The following is a 19,660-nucleotide window of genomic DNA, read 5'->3' on the forward strand; positions in this document are numbered from 1 at the left end:
TTTTGTATGAATGAAACTTCCATATTGTACATTAATCCAGGAAACCTAAAGTAAAATAAAGGACACATTATAACTGTATTATATAACAAGCAACACTACTATTCACACATTCCAAGCTTATGTACCCTTACATCAATCACAAGGTACCTTTCCTAAATCTCATTTTCCTCTTTTTAATTAAGTTTTACACTCTGTATGAATATAATACCTAATATTCATTCCCTTATCTAGTCTTTTCCTTCACCCCGCCCTCTCTTCCTTCTTCAAACTCAAAACATATCAGTACCTCCCCACACCACCACCAGTACAACCATGTTGCCATCACCCCATTTCTTAATCTCCTTAAACATCTCATATTCTCCTTTTTTCATATTTTGAATTCCCTTCCTCTTTCCAGGCCATAGATAATGCAAACATAACCAGCCAATGCACATCCAACTTTCAGAATTATTATTATTATTATTATTATTATTATTATTATTATTTAAATTCTCCCATTCTCACTGCAAACATTAACCCCCCGCCCACCAATGACCTATTCATTCTGCACGATCCTGACATTTGGGAACACATGTCATGTAAACAAGAGTCACCAGTCATTAGCTGCTATCCTGTGGGGAGTCATATGATGTTTTTCTTAAGTTTCTAACCTTTCAGCCTATGCTGGGCTCTCATGTTGGCACACACTGCCCCACAACTCCTTTGCTTGGCTAGAGAGTGATGCATTTAATTGGCGGGCTCCTACCCTTGCATCCTATTTATCATATGGAGACTATGACTGGAGACTGAACTACTGGTGTTGCTCCTGTGGCAGGATATACAACTGCCCCATCTGTATGGATGTCTGAGTCAGCACTGACCACTTGCTTTCACCTTTCCCATGCTGGTTTCAGTTACCTTAAATGTGCTCAACATTTATTTGATTTAAACATAAACTGTAAATCTCACATTCCTTATATTATCTTTCCCTGACTGTTTTTGCTATTAGTTTTTTTAAAATGCAAAATCACAATTCCTTTGTGTAACATATTTTCTCCAATGTTGTGTGATCATGCAATTAATATACTTAAGTAACAGGAAACCGTAGATACATAATGGCTTCATTGTCTTCAAAAAATATAAGGTAATTTTTTTGTGTGATATTGGGGGTTTGGGAGGATTGCTCTAAATCATCTAAGATTGTTTTCTGTGAATTTGGTGATTTGGATCTTGACTATTCATAGTAGAACTGACTAAGCTCTATAGCACATCAGTCTCGTATTCTCCCAGATCATCTCAGTGCAGGAAAGACTTCATCCCTATATAACACAAAACCTAGGCCAGCCTAACAAATATGTTAACCTCATGTTTTTCTTCACTGGACATGTTACCTCTTCATTTCTTATCCTAAATAAGCAATAATGCTATGTACACAACAATTTCCCAAATATATCCCATCCAACTCCAAACAGACTTCTAAATTTCTTTTGCTCACTCACACCACCACTACATATAGAGAGTATTCACTCCTTACTCCTCATCCCACCTACACTTATTATCGCCTATTAACTTAGTCTATTATGACATCTGTGCCAAATCACCAACCTCTGTGTACTGGTCATGGGTGCAGCTATAATACTCAAACCTTAAAGCATCTTTCATACATCCTCTCACACCTTTCTGTCTTCCTCCCCTCATACTATTTAATCTACCTATCCCTAAAAATCTTCTTACACTCTCACTCCTTACCATAGCTTAATCCTGTATATGCCCCCATCCTTTATTCCTTCCTGCCCAGCTTACAAAGATATTTTCCTTTGTACAACCAAACCAACTTCAGTTTCCCCTACTGTCACTATCCACACAAGTCACATTATGTCCCTGTCAATTTCTCACTTGTATTCCCTTTCCTAATGTGTAATTGCATACAAATACCTCAAATCCCATGCATTGTGTCCCATTCCTATTGTACTTAAAATTCTTCATCTCTCATTCACTTGGAGTACTTTCACAATTATCATTAGCTTGTTGCTGCTTCATAGTTATTCAGGTTCTCTCCAGTTCTTCATATAAATCCCCTCTGTCTAAAGTTCCATTTTACTGTTTTTCCACTTTCCATCCTATAACAATGTGTAACTTACCTCTTTTACCAATTCTTCTAGTGTGCCAAAATTAGACATTAATATTCTGTCTTCATCTTTTGCATCATATTAACTGACACTAAATATTGCTTATAATTGGGATACCTCCACCCTTTTCTTTCCATCTGCTGTCAGCCTTTCGTTGTTTACCCTCACCCCTTTTCATGTACATGCAAAATGATCATGTGGCTTCTGCATCTCTCAATATAGTCACCCTTGAGAATATCTCTAACTACATAATCAGGTCTAAGAATTGTGTGCATGCAATCAGTTTTATAATGATAATCTTCCTAGACTTCATATTTCCTTTCATGACCACTTATTTGCTTGTCAACCTTTCTTTCTACCTGTTTCTCATCTTCTAAATTGCTATCTGCAGTGTAATAATTATATACTAATTAATTAATTTAGATTAATTTAGATTTAGATTAATTCAGATATTTTCCCCATTAACCTTATATAAGAATCCCATGACAAACTTTCATCCATCCAAATGGTAAAATTATTTATTAAGCATGCAACATTTTAACTCATACGTCTAGCTGAGGCAGTGTCACACCATCCTATTCCAATCACACTGACAATGTTTAACAACATCATGCATTTTCCACAAAGAGACTGAAAAAATACTTTACATGTTCCCGTTTCTGTATTGTCTGTATTGTTAATCCCTTTCTTAGATTCCTAGGTATTACTTCCACTGATAGCAAAATAATTGAGGCAATAGAAGGCACCCTTGGGTTATTCCTCTTCCTAGGATCATGTTTCTTGTTTTTACCACTATAAATGCTACCTTCAAAATGGGATTACTATAAATTGCTTCCATTTTACCTTGAATCTTTTCCCAAAATGCTTCTCTTCAAATATGTCTTCTTTAACATTCTACTCTATTGTATTAGATATCTTCTTTATATCAAACAGCACATCCCAATATCCTCCATGTTTTGCCTCTCTACCTAGTCCATAATGCACATTACTAATCTCCTGTGATCTATAAGTAATTCATTGCTGAAAAGCCTCACCTGCCAGTCTTCTACCAGGACATCCAGCACTGCCTCCAGCCACACAACTATTGTCCTTATAAACATTTATTAAACAAATGTGACAGTACGTTATTTTATCTTCATCCTTCCAGCCCAGCCTTTACAAGTATCACAGTGCCTTCCCATGGAGTCTGGCCATCCTCCTTCAGTTACAGCACACTGAATATATTCCCCAAACCTACTTCCTTCTAGCAGCTCCCATTCATCATTTCATACTAATTATCTTCTCCATACCTTCTAACATCTTCTATTTACCATTTTACAAAAGATCTATTAAAATCATCCTCTCTTGCCTGTTTTTACAATTTACTCATTTCACGTGAAAAATTACCCTAAATTCTACTTTCAATACTTGCATCCCTACTATCTTTCATCATCAATATCCTGCCAAATCCAAAGCCTTCCCACCTTAATCTTTTACCTCTTTTAGGTTCATAGTTTCATAGGTAGGTACTAGGCTATCGGCCCTAGGGCCCATACAAGCCTAGCCAAAAAATGTACCCTGGCTTTCACACCAAGAAATTATTTTCCTGTGCCCCTGTCGAGCAGAGCCACAGAAGTGATCCCCGGGGTGAATTTCCCATTTCCCATCTAATCATCAAGATTTTTCTTGAAGAGTGCTAATGAGGAGCTCTGTTTGACATAGATAGGTAGTCTGTTCCAGAGTATGGGAAGTCTCTGGGACAGGAATCTATCCCTCCAGCATGTTCTGTTTATTGTGGTGACAAGGATTGGGATATAGGTTCATTTTCTTATAAGTGTGAATCTTACAATCTTCATAAAACTGTGCAAGTACTCTTCTTTTCCATCCCCTATCTGCAGCCATTTTTCTTATCCATACTAACTCTCCTCTTTTCCCCTTAACATCTGTACCAACAAGTTTCCTGCTATTTTATCTTGGCCTTTCTTCTCAATTGCAGCTCTAACTGCTCTGTCAGCTTAATCTTCATCCTGTATCATAATGCTTTGCTTATTCCTACATTCCTGTCTACTTTTCACTTTGCCAACCTGCTCCACTCTTTCCTTTTTCCCCAAACATTCACCAGTTTGTGTCCCTGCCTCCACTTATATCCTGATTTTCCCACAAGCATACCCTTCCATATTATCCTTATATTCCATTTCATCTCATCCTTTTCCATGCTTTATTTCCTTTTATCCATCACCTATGGGTACCACTATTCCCAGTAACCATATTTTCATTTATTGTACCTTCACAGATTCTACTTCCATCTATATCTTCCTTCTTCCCCCATCTATCTCTGTTCCTAATTGCAGTCATGCATGCTTGCTATGACACATATTTCTTCTTGGCTGTCACACCCTTCTCCACCCCTCAAGTCACCTGTCTTTATTATAATCATTCCGATCTACTTATCCTACTCTGATCATTCCTAGAGAATGCCACCTTGGCCCTACTCATATCCTATCCTATCCTATCTTATCCTATCCTATCCTATGCACTTTCACAGGTCTTCAGATATTTGCTAACCACCTTTTGCTTAACCAATTTCTTCTGACACTAGCTATTAAATCTGCTTGTCTTACATAAACTATTCATTGCTACAATCCATTCTTCCTTGGCCAACCCATTGAAGAAACCCCTGAATAGTCTTGGATCATCTGCATTCTCCATATAAATTGATTCCAAAACCATTCTCTGCCCAATCATTACTACCTACTTTATAACCCATCTTTTCTATCGTCCAACTCCACCTTCAAAATCTTCTTGCTCACCCCTCTGTAAAAAAATTAGCCCATGTTTGTACAATCTCCTTCTGTCATTAAACAACTTTTATTCTTAAATCCTCCCATCTCCCTGAAGTTCAACTTTATTTCGTTCAGTGTGACAACTTCATTATAGTGCTGTACAGATTTATCAAAACTCATTTCCACTTGATTGGATTATTTAGTGCCCCCTTCCAACATTCCACATAAAAAGCTGGACCACACCACTGCTGCTTTTACCAAGCTTTACTACCTTTTAACCCTACATATAACTTGTATACCCACTTATTGGCCCTCCTGTATGACCCCCACCCTTGCAGCTTGTGGCTTCTCTACATGAGTTAATCTCATGGGCCCTTTGATGTTCCTGAATACCTGTACTGTACCCCACTTTAATGAGTACAAATGATATCCTACTTGTCTCCATCTGAAGACCACCCTTCTAACAAATGACATGTAAACATGGTCTATCACATCTCCTCTCACTCACATCATGTCTCCTGCACTTTTCTCCTTTCTGCATCACTCCAACATTTTGACGTCTCTGTCTAGTACTCTACCTTCCCCTCATCTTCGTCCTCTGTCTTTCCACTTTTAATGCTTCAAATGCTTCCTATATCTCCCACCACCATTCCACCTTTGCAGCAATCATCGCATACTGCTTTTTCTTTTCTTTTTTTTTTCTTATTGTGTCTATTTGTTGATCAAATAAGCCTACTGGACATAAGTGTTGCTTTTCAGGGACAACCTGGGAGCACTATCTGGATAAGTGTGTTGCTTAGAGTTACACAGTAGGAGAAAGGAGCCCGAAGGAATCAAACCATTTTCCCTTGACTACATGACACAGCTCACTAACAGCTCAGAGCTTTAATCCTCTGATTAGCTACTAGATATCACAAATACAGGCTTCTCTTTACCTTGTAGCATGTAGTGATAGATCCCATGTTTCAGTCTGTCCTCTTCATCTCACTGTCACGTTCCTTTTCATAAAGCAGTAATCCAGATAACATAAATAAAGGTCTACATTTATATTTATTAGCATTGGGCCAGATTCATGAAGGCTTGCACGGAGTCTAAGAGTAGAGTAAGACTCCAGCCAGCCAACATGTCTGCCGAGTGATCCAGGAACAGCCGGCAGGGGTGTGCAAGAGAGCTCCTAAAACGACTCTTGCACAGACAGTGTTAGTTTATGCAAATTACCTCATTTGCTGCTGAAAGCTATACAAATGAGTTAAATTTGCGATCCAGGAAACACTAACCTGTCCGAGTAATAGTAGTGTTATTTGCAGAAATGTACTCGGTTGGCAACTGAGTACCATTCTGCAAATAGCAAAACTGAGCTATGACAGCTCCAAAGAAAGAATGCATCCAGTTGAGGAATCATGCCAATGGCCAAATATATGGCCATTGGTATTTTCATCTGTTGCAAAATAATAAAAAATAATATTTTTTTCCTCAATGTCAGATGTTTATGCATAGCACAGCGCAGCGCAAACGTGTGGCGCTCTAAAAACCCGAAAAACAAAAAATAAAAGCCACAAATAGGGATTTTATTCAAAACATTCATCTGCCATGCAGGTGAATTGCAGGCTGAAGACAACATGGCTACTGAGTAGCGGTTGCTAAGGGGGGAAGCTCAGTCTGAGAGATGTAACCAAGCATTACTAGGCAATCCTATGCAAATGAATATAAGGATAGTGAATCCAAATTTTCCCTGCCATGTAAACCATGTCCCTGGAGTGTAAGAGTAGGAGTAGGATTAGGGGAGTAACAGAGTAGAAGATAGGTGACATCATGAGGGGGTATGTATCAAAAAGACTGTAAGCTTATTGGAGCAGAGTGGAATGTGTTTGCTGTGAGTTACTCAGGACTGGAAGAGGCGTGTCTACAGTTGTCTTAACTGAAACCCAGAAACCGAAGGTGTACACCGTGGATATCACCAAAGTTTCTTGCAAAGATGCTTACACTGTGTGCATGCGTGTGTGCGCCTGTAAACCTGTTTAAGCCTGTGTGCACGTGTGTGCACCTGTGTATGCCTGTGTAAGGCTGTCTAAGCCTGTATGCATGAATGTGCACCCACCTAAGCCTGTGTAAGCTTGTGTAAGCCTGTTTGCGCTTGTTTGCATGGCGCTGCCCCCTGTGGAAAGAGAAATGGGAAAAGGAAGGAAACGAAGCAGTAGGAAGTTAACCAAGGAGAACTAGCATAGCTGCCAGGTGAAATCAATCAGAATCAGGCAATTACACAGGCAGTACACTAGCCCAGCCCAGCCCAGCACTTAAACTCTGCAAACAACATTCCCCCATGTGTTTCTCAAAAACCCTGCAACACTGCAGTCTACAAAGAGAAGTGAAAACTTAAAAAGCTAAACTGAGACAAAAAAATGTTAGGGGCTGGCATTGCTATTATAAGGCGACATGTGCAAGATGTTGAGTGTGGTGCCATTGCGAATGCTGCTGAGCAACCCACAGTGAGGAGATGGAGAAGAGTGTATCCAGGGTAACCTACCAGGGGCTACATGAGCTGGGGATAGTGGAGCGCTATAGAGTGGACAGAGTGCTCCTGCAGCAAATTGTTGAGCTGTGTATGCCAGACCTCACACACAGAACCAACAGAGGGGAACCCATCCCAGTGGAAACCAAGGTATGTGTTGGCCTAAGAATACTAGCAACAGGTACCTTCCAGCGACCAACTGGTGATATGATGGGGATTTCACAGGCATCAACATCCAGGGTACTGCACCAGTTCCTGAATGCCATGTCAGCACATGTCGGTGATCATGTATATTTCCCCAATTCCCATGAGGTATTGGCCAGCAATATGCGTCTCTTCCAGCAAATAGCAGAATACCCTGAGGTAGTGGGTGCAATTGACTGCACGCACATACACATCAAAGCACCAGCTGGTGAGCGGGGTAGGGCCTACATCAACTGCAAAGGGCTTCCACTCCATCAACTGCCAGGTCATGTGTGATGCCCAGGGCATAATACTGAATGTGTATGCTGGCTGCCCTGGAAGCTATCACAATTCCCACATCTGGCATCTGTTGCAGCTGTACCAGACATTTGCCAGTGTAGACATCCTTGACGGTCACCTAGTGGGGGCTGCTAGATACGCACTGGAGCCGTGGCTGATGACACCCATCAGAAATGCACACACACCTGAACAAGAACTCCATAATGAGACACACGCACAAACATGAAATGTAATCGAGCGTGTGTTTGGGAATCTCAAGTCATGGTTCCGGTGCCTGGACACATCTGGTGAAGCCTTGCAGTACTCGCCAACTACATGTACCCAAATTGTCATGGTATGTGCCATGCTACACAATATGATCCTGCGAAAACAGCTGCAGCAGGAACAGCATGGGGCAGGGCCAAACAACCCCCCACCATTGCCAAGGCCTGCACAGGCACAGCATGACACGGAGGAGGAACAACCTGAGCCTGCCCCAGTAGGCAGAACAATGTGTGCCCAGTATGCCTTGGCCTTGGCAAAGAGGAAACGCATAGCACATACACTGGCTCAGTAGGAACCCTGGAAATGATACCTTCCTCTGACTCGCACATAAAATAAAAGGGATGCCTAACTTGACACTACCTGTTTCCAAACATGTATAGGGAGTGTAGTATGTACATCCGACATAGGCAGCCCTGCAGCACCACCTGAGCCATGATTGCCTGGTTTAAGCAATATAAAGCAGTGCTAAGCAGCTTTTACCAATATCTAGTATATGCAAACAAAATTTCTCGTGCTAACTAGCACAAAGTCGGGCAACGTTGAGCAATGTTGGGCAAGGTTGAGCAAAGTCAGTTAAACATGCTCATATCTGCTTTACTGTTCCTTAAGCAGTCTGGTCTGCCCAGCATGAAAATAAAAAGCAATGAGAGGGCTTAAACCCAGGATACTGTGCACTGTAGTCATAGTACTGACCCACTAAGCCATGACAGCATTTCAGTGGCACAGACACAGCAGGACAATTGTACACTAATGCAAACACAAAGAAATGCAGTATCATGCCCCTAAAGAGGCAAATGGGTAATCTCCCCATGCGCCTATGCAGACAGAGAACATCAGGTCAGGCAGTGTGATATGGGTTGTGTAGGCTATGAAGTCGCAATCTAATATACGTGACATTGGACGCTAAGATCTGTAGTACAGTAGTATGCCTCAAGCCAGTACAATAGGCAACAGTACAGACTGAAATGGTGTCCTGTATATAGCAGTGCAGGCATAGCAAATGTGTATAAGTGTCAGGTGAAACCCACATCCTATGTACACCCACAGTAACAATCAGGTGTGCCCCTGGGTAGAAATGTACAAAGAATAGCTGTCCTCCCTGTATGTAGAAATATTGATATGTCTATGCAAAGTGTCTCATGGAAGCCCTGCAGGCACACCATGATCCCTGTTGATCTATGACACAAAGGTGAGCCCTGCTGTAAAAATACAACTTGATTTTCCATACACATATAGTATAAATGTCTATACCGGGTGTGCCCACACACTCCAACAAATGTAGTGGATTTCATTCAGCATCACAGTGAAAGGTCATACTGGGCATGCTCACACACTTAAAGAAACAAAGCAAATGTCAGGTAGCAACATACTGAAAGGTCATACTGGACATGCTCACACACTTAGGCTAAATACGGATGTGATAATAAGGGATCTATGGACAAATGTGGATAGTCATCCCTACTTCCAGAAACACATTCACAAAGTGGTCGGAAAATCATGCCATGTGTTCACACAAACTGCCAAGGTCTGTGCATGTAGGTCAAAGGAGGTTCCCACTACTCAGCAGTCATCAGACCTGTCAGGGAGTACCACAACACACTTGCGATGAATCTGACTAGGCATGTTCAGCAGCTAGAAAGACCAATGAAGTACCTTAGCAAGAGAATTACTGGCCTCAAATAGTTGCTCCATGCCACAAGACTGAATGTAACCCAATCTGTACTCTGTTGCATACTGTCTACTCAGGAGATCTCTGCTCAACAGACAGGTCCATGTCATGGTTACACTCAGATCTGTTCTGAGTTACAGCTCAATGACACTAAATGTACAGAGCTAACTGATATTGCCAACATCCTGGCAGATAGGATCATTATTAACGTTACCCCCCTCTCACCCATGAAAGAGCACATCTCTATAATGGAAGACAGCAAAGTTGCTGTCATCACGGCTGCACAGGTAAAAAACACTCTCCAAAGCCAGTATCACAGCAGCCATAGGACCAGATAACTTCCCAGGCTGTGTAGTATCTACTTCCCTGAAGTAAACATTAACATGGAAGGTCTGTGGTTGCTGAAGTTTCCAGAGGACTGAAAACTAGGAGCCATAATTGTAAACACTAAAGATGTGGACATCCTACAAAAGGGCCTCACTGAGACAGATGGCTGTTTTCAAAGCCATGGGCTCTAGCTCAATGCCAAAAGGTGCATTGTCAACCTCTTTGATAAAAACTCTGTAGCCAAGAACTACAACATAGGTGGTAGTGTACTTCACACTGAAAGTGTGACAAGAGACCTTGGGTCACAGGTGGACAGTGATTACAACTGTGATAATCACATTCCCACAGTAGTCAGGAAACCCTCCTATGTGGCACACCTCATCACAAAATGTGTCTCATGCAGAATAGAAGAGGACATTGTTCCCCTCTACTCATCACTCACTAGAACTATAATAGAGTACAATGCCACTGTTGCTATGTACCTCACAAGACAACTACAACAACTAGAAAGCCAGCAGCAATACCTCACAAAGAGCATTAGTGGCCTGAAATACATGCCATACACAGACCATCTCAAAATGCTCCATCCGTACTTCCTTGCATATCGCCTATGCAGAGGTGTTCACTGCCTAACATACAAAGCTATGTCAAACACAGAGCTGTTGGATATGCTCCATGTAAAACACTCACAATCCTTCTGACCTTCGTACCCAAAACCACGAGTGAAATATAAAAGGAAGGGGTGTACCCATTTACCTTATGGATACCCACACCTTCAGGTTAGTAGCACAGCATGAGACCTTGGAGACCATGTAAGTGCAACTAACATTGGGTAAAGCTGCCCATCAGATTGTAGCCTGCTACAGATCACGTACCTTGTCTCAGGAACTGCACTCAGTATTCCGGAGAACAGTGGAAAATATAAAGGTCCTATCAAACAGCAATATATGAGGAGATTACAACTACCCAAACATTGAGCGGTGGAATTACTCATGTACAATGTCCTTTGCCCAATGTTTCCTAGAGTTTAAAAACTCTAACACCCTGGAACAGCTGGTCACCACGCCCACTAGAGGTGACAACATACTGGACATGATCATCACCAACATGGGGTACCAGTGTTCCACAACAGAGATAAACCCCTCGCTGGTAATATCAGATCATTAAGTAATCACACTGGACATCCACATCCCCCCCCCACCCAGTCAATGAAACCACTGTGAAGACATTTGCAAGAGCAAACTGCACACTTCCCAAGACCAAAGTGGAACGTTCCAAGGGCCTCTTGCTGTAGGATAATGGTATACAATCTGCAGAATCATTTACAAGTGCATCCTATGAACATCTACAGGGATGCATGGAATGAGACATCACAAATAAAACCAAGATGCACTCTTTCAAAAAGAGGACAACAATCAGGTGGTTGTTGGCCATAAATAAGCTAGACAACAGAAGGAGGAAACAAACACATGATAGAGCCAACTTCACTAAAGGAAAGGCATCACTGATCATTATCAGGAAGAAACAATGATTGCTCATAAAATAATCCAAGGACAGTTTCTAAAGACAAATAGCCAAGGAATGTAAGAATAACAACCACAAAGCCTCCAGTAGCTATACCAGACATGCAGGTGTCAACATCCAAATATGCTGTCAGCTACTGAAAAAAGGAAAGAAATACACCAAACCAATGTTCATTGCACACAACTAGGGGGACAAGTTCAGTGTAAACTCCCCCCCATCACCCCCAAAAGGGCCTGTGTCCATCACAGAAGGATACAGAGCCCCAGATGTCATGGACATGCAGGTAAAGACAGCCCTCACCAAAGCTAAGAACACAGCATTAATGTGACTGGTCGGTGTCCCAGGCTGCGTCTTACACTAGGCCCATAAGGAACTACACCCTCACCTACATTCACTGTCCAGACACAAGTGTACCACAGGCTATGTACCCAAAGAATGGCAAACACTAACAGTCATCCAGCTCCACAAAGGGGGTGCCACAAAAGAACCTGGAAACCATTGCCCAATATGTCTACTCAGACACTCTACACAACTTCACCTTGTTAAAGGCAGATCCTGGCTCCTAAACCTGGTTAACTTATTTCAAACAGTTACCAAGGACATAGATGGAGGTGAAAGTAGTCCACACAGCCCAACTGGACCTCACGAAGGGTTTTCTACACCATTCCCCTCTCTGTCATCATGGACAAGCGTACCAGCTTGAACATTACCAGCTATGTCACACGATGGGTGGCTAAGTGGCTCACAGATCAAACATACATGTTCAGAGTTGCAGGTGCCATGTCCAACTCTAAGCCAGTCACAAATGGCATCCCACAGGTCTTGGTCCTGGGACCCCACCTGTTCAGTAGATACTGCTCAGAGGTACAGGCAAGCATGGGAGGTGTATGGCTGAACAGGTTTGAAGATGAATGGTAACAGTGGTCCATAATCAACTGTACGGCTGACACAGACATCCTCCAGAAGTGTCTTACAGAGACAGATACCTAGTGTCAAAACAATGCCCTCAAGCTGAATGCCAAAGAATGCATAGTCATCCCCTTTGGGTAAAACAAAGTGTACACAAATTACCACATAGGTGGTAATACAGTATATATGGAGAAAGTCATTATGGCCTTGGGGACACAGGTAGATAGTAAACTTCCCTTTGATGATCACATAGCCAAAGTGTGTAGACATTCCTTCAATGTAGCCCACCTAATGTCACCTAATGTAACCCACTTTGTATAGTTTGATGATGTCACCATCCTACAAATATACCTGTGGAAAAAAGAGCTCCTAATAATGTGTATAGCGAGTTGTGTTAATGTGTACTCCTCTAGTATCATGAAGTAGTTATGTAGGGGATTGAATCCTGCACTTGACAACTGTGTGTTTGTGTGTGGTCTCCTTGGGAAGGAGCAACCTTTTAGGAGAGTAGTAAAACACCTTAAAAGTGGTAAACTAATCTTTGACAAGTCTGATGAGGTCACCATCCTACAAATATACCTGTGGAAAAGAGAACTCCCAGTAATGTGTATAGCACGTCATGTTAATGCGTACTCCTCTAATATCATGACGTAGTTAGGTAGGGGTTTGAATCCTGCACTTGGTGAGTGTGTGTGCTGTATGTGTGTGACACTGTTGGTCAATGTGTTGTGGGTTTTGCTTTTGCTACTGTATGACATATCAGTATGCATTGCACATGTGAGCTAGCTGTGTGGCAAATACATATACGTACATGTTACCTCTATTATTGCATGTGTGGGAACCCTGCTTTCTACAAGAACACAGCTGTCATCTCTGCCAGACTGTGCTGCTGCTTCCCAGACCTTAGGTCACATCTGTATGCTTGTGACAATGCCAGCCACTGCAGTGATCCCTGGCCTAGGTCATCCATGTCACACACACTCATTACGGTTTCTATTGAAATGTGTGAGTGAGGGTTTATGGCTGAGGTATATGTCAGACCTGTTCAAACGCAGAAAAGTCTGTCAATGATGACTATTCATTACAGGTGTACAACAACCTTTGTGGATATGCATGCAGACCCCTTATTGCTTATGTGATCCACTGAGGGATTTCAAAATACCTTTTGAAATGTGAATATCAAAGGAGAGATGACATAACACGTGGTCGCATGTATACATCGGTACCTGTTCATCATGTTGGTGGCTACTATCTATGTGGTACTGTGTGGATGATATGTTCCGTAAAGGTGGATGACTAAGCTTAGTTCAGCTTATAGCTTTACAGCATGGGTTTGACAACAGGTATCTGTCTGTATGATACCCTTGTGGAGGATGTGTGTATCACCTGGAGAATGCAGTATAGGCCACAGTATGCATTAGCACACATGGACAGACTTAACCCTACTGTGATTGCTTGTACCTAAGAGAGCCATATGCCAAATAGGATTGGTCTCAGTAATGGGTGTAGGTGAATACCACTGGTTACTGGCACAGTATAGTACCTGAAGGATCCAAATGTTGCTGTGTGTCCTACATCTGTGTGTCAGTTGTCAAGACATCATCTAACGATTGCTTATGGTCAGGCTGTTGAAGTCATGTATACGACCAGAATGCAAAACAATGACAGATAGTAACAGTATCACCCACAGGACAGTATCAAACCATGTCATACACACATGTGTAGTTAGGTTCTGAAATGTGTGTAGTACAATGCATACTGGCCACCAATAGAAACTATGGAGTGTTACTGTGCAATACAGAGCATGCCACCCTGCCCATGTGTCCACTATGCATGTACATGCAGACAGTGCATCTCCACCATTTTCACAACTGTACACCTGCAAATCTGTGCTACACACATCCCAGACATACTGTCCACTCTCTAACACATGCTGCCAATACTGCACACATCAGCCAAGTAGCACGTACGCAGACAATATACAATTGGAACTAACACTGGTGTAAACAACACTACAATGACAATCATAGCTTTAATGCATCATGCCTGCTCAGTTACACCTTCAAGCATATCATTACACTCTACTGCTGACAATATGCAAACATTGCTATACTGCTATAAAGACACCCTGTGCATCAGCACCACGATAGCATGTTCCTGCATCGATGTTACAGATGACAGGAGGTGGCACAAGTTTCATCATATGCACAGGGTGTGTTGTTGGTTTGCCAGAGGCCTACAGTGAGCCATCCAATCGACATGTATGTGTGTGTGTGTGTGTGTGTGTGTGTGTGTGTGTGTGTGTGTGTGTGTGTGTGTGTGTGTGTGTGTGAGGGGCAAGAATACTGGTATGGGCCAATGTTGATGTAATGTGTGTGGGTATGTGTTAGCCCTATGTGTCTGGATTATGTGTGTGTGTGTCTGCATGCACACAGTTCCACCATGTGGCTGCCATATACGGGTATTTGTGGGACAGCCACAGACTGTACCTGCGAGGCTTTACAGATCACCATCTCTGGCCATGGCTATGGTACCTGTACCTGGCAGGGCTGCTACTGACACTATCAGGTATTAAGCCAGACTGGGTACTATCCCCAGAGGTAGATGGATGTACACTGGACCCAGGTCCCTGCTGGGACTGTCCAGAGCCACGTGCACGTGGTCTTCTAGGACGTTCTATGGACAGCCTAGCCCCAACATTGCTGGGACTGGTACTGGCACTACGGGAGTGGCTATGGCTTGAGGGATGTCTGCGGCGACTGCCAGCTGCTGATGTTGCTGGCATACGTCCACGTTGATGACTCAACCCTCTCGCACTGTCCTGACACATGGACATGACATTGCGGAGGACATCTAATGTCTCTCCCCAATGTCTATCAGTGACCTCAGTGAAATTACGGATGGCACCAGCTAGGTCATGGATACTGTCTATTACGGCTGTGTTATGTGCCCTCTGTGCCCTCAGTCCCTGTCTGGTGTACCTTCCATACATGCCTGTGCCTCCATGACAGCCTGGAACATGCATGAGGTTGTAAGACCTGTGGCACGTCTGCCAGTGGCATGATGAGCAGCAGTGCTCCGACGAGAACCCCTGGACATCTGCCTATGTGGTACCCTTCCAGACATCTGGGTATGGCTGCTGTGTCGGGATGCATGTGCCATGGATACCACACTGTCCTGGCCAATGCCAACTGTACACTGTCCCTCTGCTAAGGGCATTGGTGATGGGTGTATTGGCAGTATGACTGTGTGCATGGATGGGGTGGACACTTGTGTACTGTCGAGTGGTGGCCGAATGACAGACCCTGGCAAACATGCCTATGCCTCAACACACCTATCATCATTATCGCTATTATGCTCAGTGACATCCGTTTCCCTGCTGCATTGAACCAGCCCAAAATCAGCACCTGTGAGAGGAAGACAGGAAACACACTTTACGACCTGTACATGATGTCGGCACACATGCACACATGAACACATGAACACATGAACACATGAACACATGCACACATGCACACATGCACACATGAACACATGAACACATACACACATGCACACATGAACACATGCACACATGTACACATGAACACATGCACACATGCACACATGCACACATGCACACATGAACACATGACCACATGCACACATGAACACATGCACACATGCATGCTTGAACACATGTACACATACACACATGCACACAAATACACTCCTCACTAAACAGACACACACCACCAGCAATCCCGAACGTACTCAATAGCATGTGATAATGGGGTACAGTATCACAAGCCAAACATTTATATCAAACATGACAGCATGCAGGACGCGTGTTGCTCAACATCATGCAGTGTGAGTATAGACAGCCCTTGCTAATAACAGTATACATGGCTTTGATGCATGTGTGTTTTGTTCAGTGAATGGCCTCACCCTGGAACGCAATGTGTACATGGACCCAACATTGCCGTGCAGGTATTAAAAGCTCTGCAATGTCCTGTGCACCATCAGTCACAGGTATACATACCATAGCTGGATGTGTATCAGTGTGTCACATAGATATCCATTTCTGTTTAGAGCATCTGTGTCTTTAGCAGGTAATTGTGGACACATGTTTAGCACATGCATTCTATGTATACACACAGGATGAGTGGTGCATGTATACCTGATGGAATACCATTGCTCAACATAGCCATTGTACAGTGGTTATGGTGAGTGTAGGACATATTGTGGACATGCCATTGCCAGCCATGACATGACATGCTACCACACAACTGCAACATGAAACATCACACATGCACAATGTGTGTCATGTGACCTATACACTCAATAGCATTACAAGACATATGTGTGTCACTTTGTACAAGTGGTGATTGCTGTGCATATTGTGTATAGGTGCATATGTTTGCACACACACAACATTGAAATGCATAGCAATTCATGATATGTGCAATACCATGGCCAATGTAACTGGATGGGGTGTAGTACCATGATCCATCATCATGCAGCATCATGTGGTCACTCAAGGCTATTAATGTGTGCCAGACCCGAACATAGCATGCTGTACCTGAACTGCAGTACCATGGCTACATTCACCATTTCATGGCCAGTTGTTACATGGGTTTGTAAGGTGCCCAATAGGGGGTATTGCCTAACATGAATGTGTTATGTGTTGAAGAGTGTCGCACAACCACATGTGAGGCATCTACCCCTCAGGTATATTATGTGTGCTGTGTGGATGAGGTTTGGGATACTGTAGTGTGACCTTGCAGCAGGTGTTTGAATACACCATGTGTAGCATGTTAACGTGTACTGCGTATGACAAAGTTGTGCATGTTGTGTGCATGTGTATTGACTCTGCCTATCCAATGTCCACTACAGTGTTGCCACAGTTGTGTGAGATGCTCTGTGTATTGTATGTGTTTTAGGCAGCTACCCATGTTACTAGGATGTGCATAGTCTCACAGCAAACATGCACAGCATGCATTATGCGTAGGTGTGTTATGTGTACATGGCCTACTCCTCACCTATGACATGCACATTTAATTAGCAATATTAAAGGTAGAACACACTCACCAGCATGGGTCTGCTGCCTTGCTGTCACACCAGAGGGACCTACAAGGATATGAGACACTTTGTCAGTGGCAACAACTGTGGCATTGTTACTGTGTGTTTGCAATCTTACAGTAGTACAACGGTTGACAGTCACAGGCCTACAGATTATATTCCTAATTATTAGTATTGCACAACACTAGGCACCACATCATCTAACTACACAGTACACATCTCACATAAGCATGCTCTACCAATAGAGGTAACAGTAATCTACAGCTATGCCATGTTACCTGCACATTCCATGTCAACTTGCTGGGTGGCTCTGGCCTCCATGATGATAGATGTTACTTGTTGTGGTTGTTGTTGGCCAGGAGTCACCTGGCTCAGGAGCAGCTCCTCCACTCTGGTGGGAGGGGGTGGATGGCTACCCCCCCATCTGTGGCAAGCTGTTGCCTACAGATATCAGACGCATGCTGCCGGACATGTCTAATTAAATCACTGCAGTGATGGCGTACCTGCTCATATGTCCAGTTATGCATGCCTATGTCATTTACCCTACAGACAAGATCTTGACACAACGCAGTCTGCACATGCTGGTCCTGGCTGGTTCTGGAGAACAGCAGGGCATAGTGCTGCACCAGGCTCGCTGTGATCTGTTCTTCCTCCGCCGTACTATAGGTGGGATTGCGATGATGGGACATTACCCTGGAAGACAATGAAACAATATGTGTGAGCAAGTCATGTGGCACATGTAAAATTCTAAAGTACAGATATCAATTAACTGCCATATATAGCAACCTATTGGCTGTCAGAAGGTACACACTTTCAATACCACATATCAGTTCTCAACCCACAACTGTCTGACAGTGCCTGGCACACTCTATACATCAAACCATGTTTTGCACAGCAACATAGTTTAAACAGTATGTAAGACTATACAACAGTACATGGCACACTGTATGTGACACAATGTACCACCTAGCCACAGGAGGTATATATCATGCTAATGCATCATGAAATATGTAATCCATTGCAATGATTGTAAAGTCCAGTGACAGTATTACCAGTATACCTCACTAGTCGTTGATGGCAGACCCCTGCCTAACATATGCGCACATTCGTTAATATAGGTGGCATACTGCTGTACTAGACTATACATGTTGCTAGATAGGCAGTTATTTCCTGTAACACACATATGACTGAGGCCATGGTATAGGCATACCCACTAACACATCAGACATACATACCAGACACAAAGGTATGGAAACCCAGGTGACCTTTACCTGTGTACCTTACAGTACTGTGTGCCAGTAGTTACAAGACCTTATGCCTGAGGTATGTAATTTGTGAGCACTACAGGGAACACACAAAACAGTGGTTCCAATAAATGTGGACGTACACCATACTGTGCTGTTTAGGCATATAGCTTCAGGTAGTGCTACAGTTCATACAGGAGTTGGATTCACCAGCAGTAACACTCAATAAGCATACATGTACTGCTTTAGCCTACAATGGGACACCCCAGTCGACAACAAGGGACTACATCAGACCGTATGGCATACTGCTTTATCTGCCTAGCAATTGCATGCACATCTTTTGCTGGGATCACAGCTAGGGCACATAATACCATGACAGAAACAGTTTCCCACTAAGCTATCACACATATAACTCTGACACATTCACCAACACATTCACCATCACACTCAGTCACCCTCACATAGCAATTATTGCAACAAGTACATGTGGGTGTGTATCACTTCATAGGTAGGTAAGAGGCTATTGGCTCTAGGGCCTATAGAAGTCTAGCCATACACTACCCTGGCCTTTGACACACAGGTAATTACATTTCACGTGGCCCTGTCAAGCAGAGACACAGAGGTGATTGCCAGGGTGTATTCACTATCTCCCATACAATCTTTGGGACTATTTATGATGACTGCTAATTAGGAGCTTTGTTTGCTATGGATAGTTGGTTTGTTCCACAATATGGGATGTCTCTGAGATAGGAATCTATCCCTCCAGCATGTGCTGTTTATTGTGGTTAGAAGGTTTGGGA

Source organism: Protopterus annectens, chromosome 8.part0 (genome assembly GCF_019279795.1).
Source record: "Protopterus annectens isolate FY-2018-M chromosome 8.part0, PAN1.0, whole genome shotgun sequence".
NCBI lineage: Eukaryota > Metazoa > Chordata > Ceratodontiformes > Protopteridae > Protopterus > Protopterus annectens.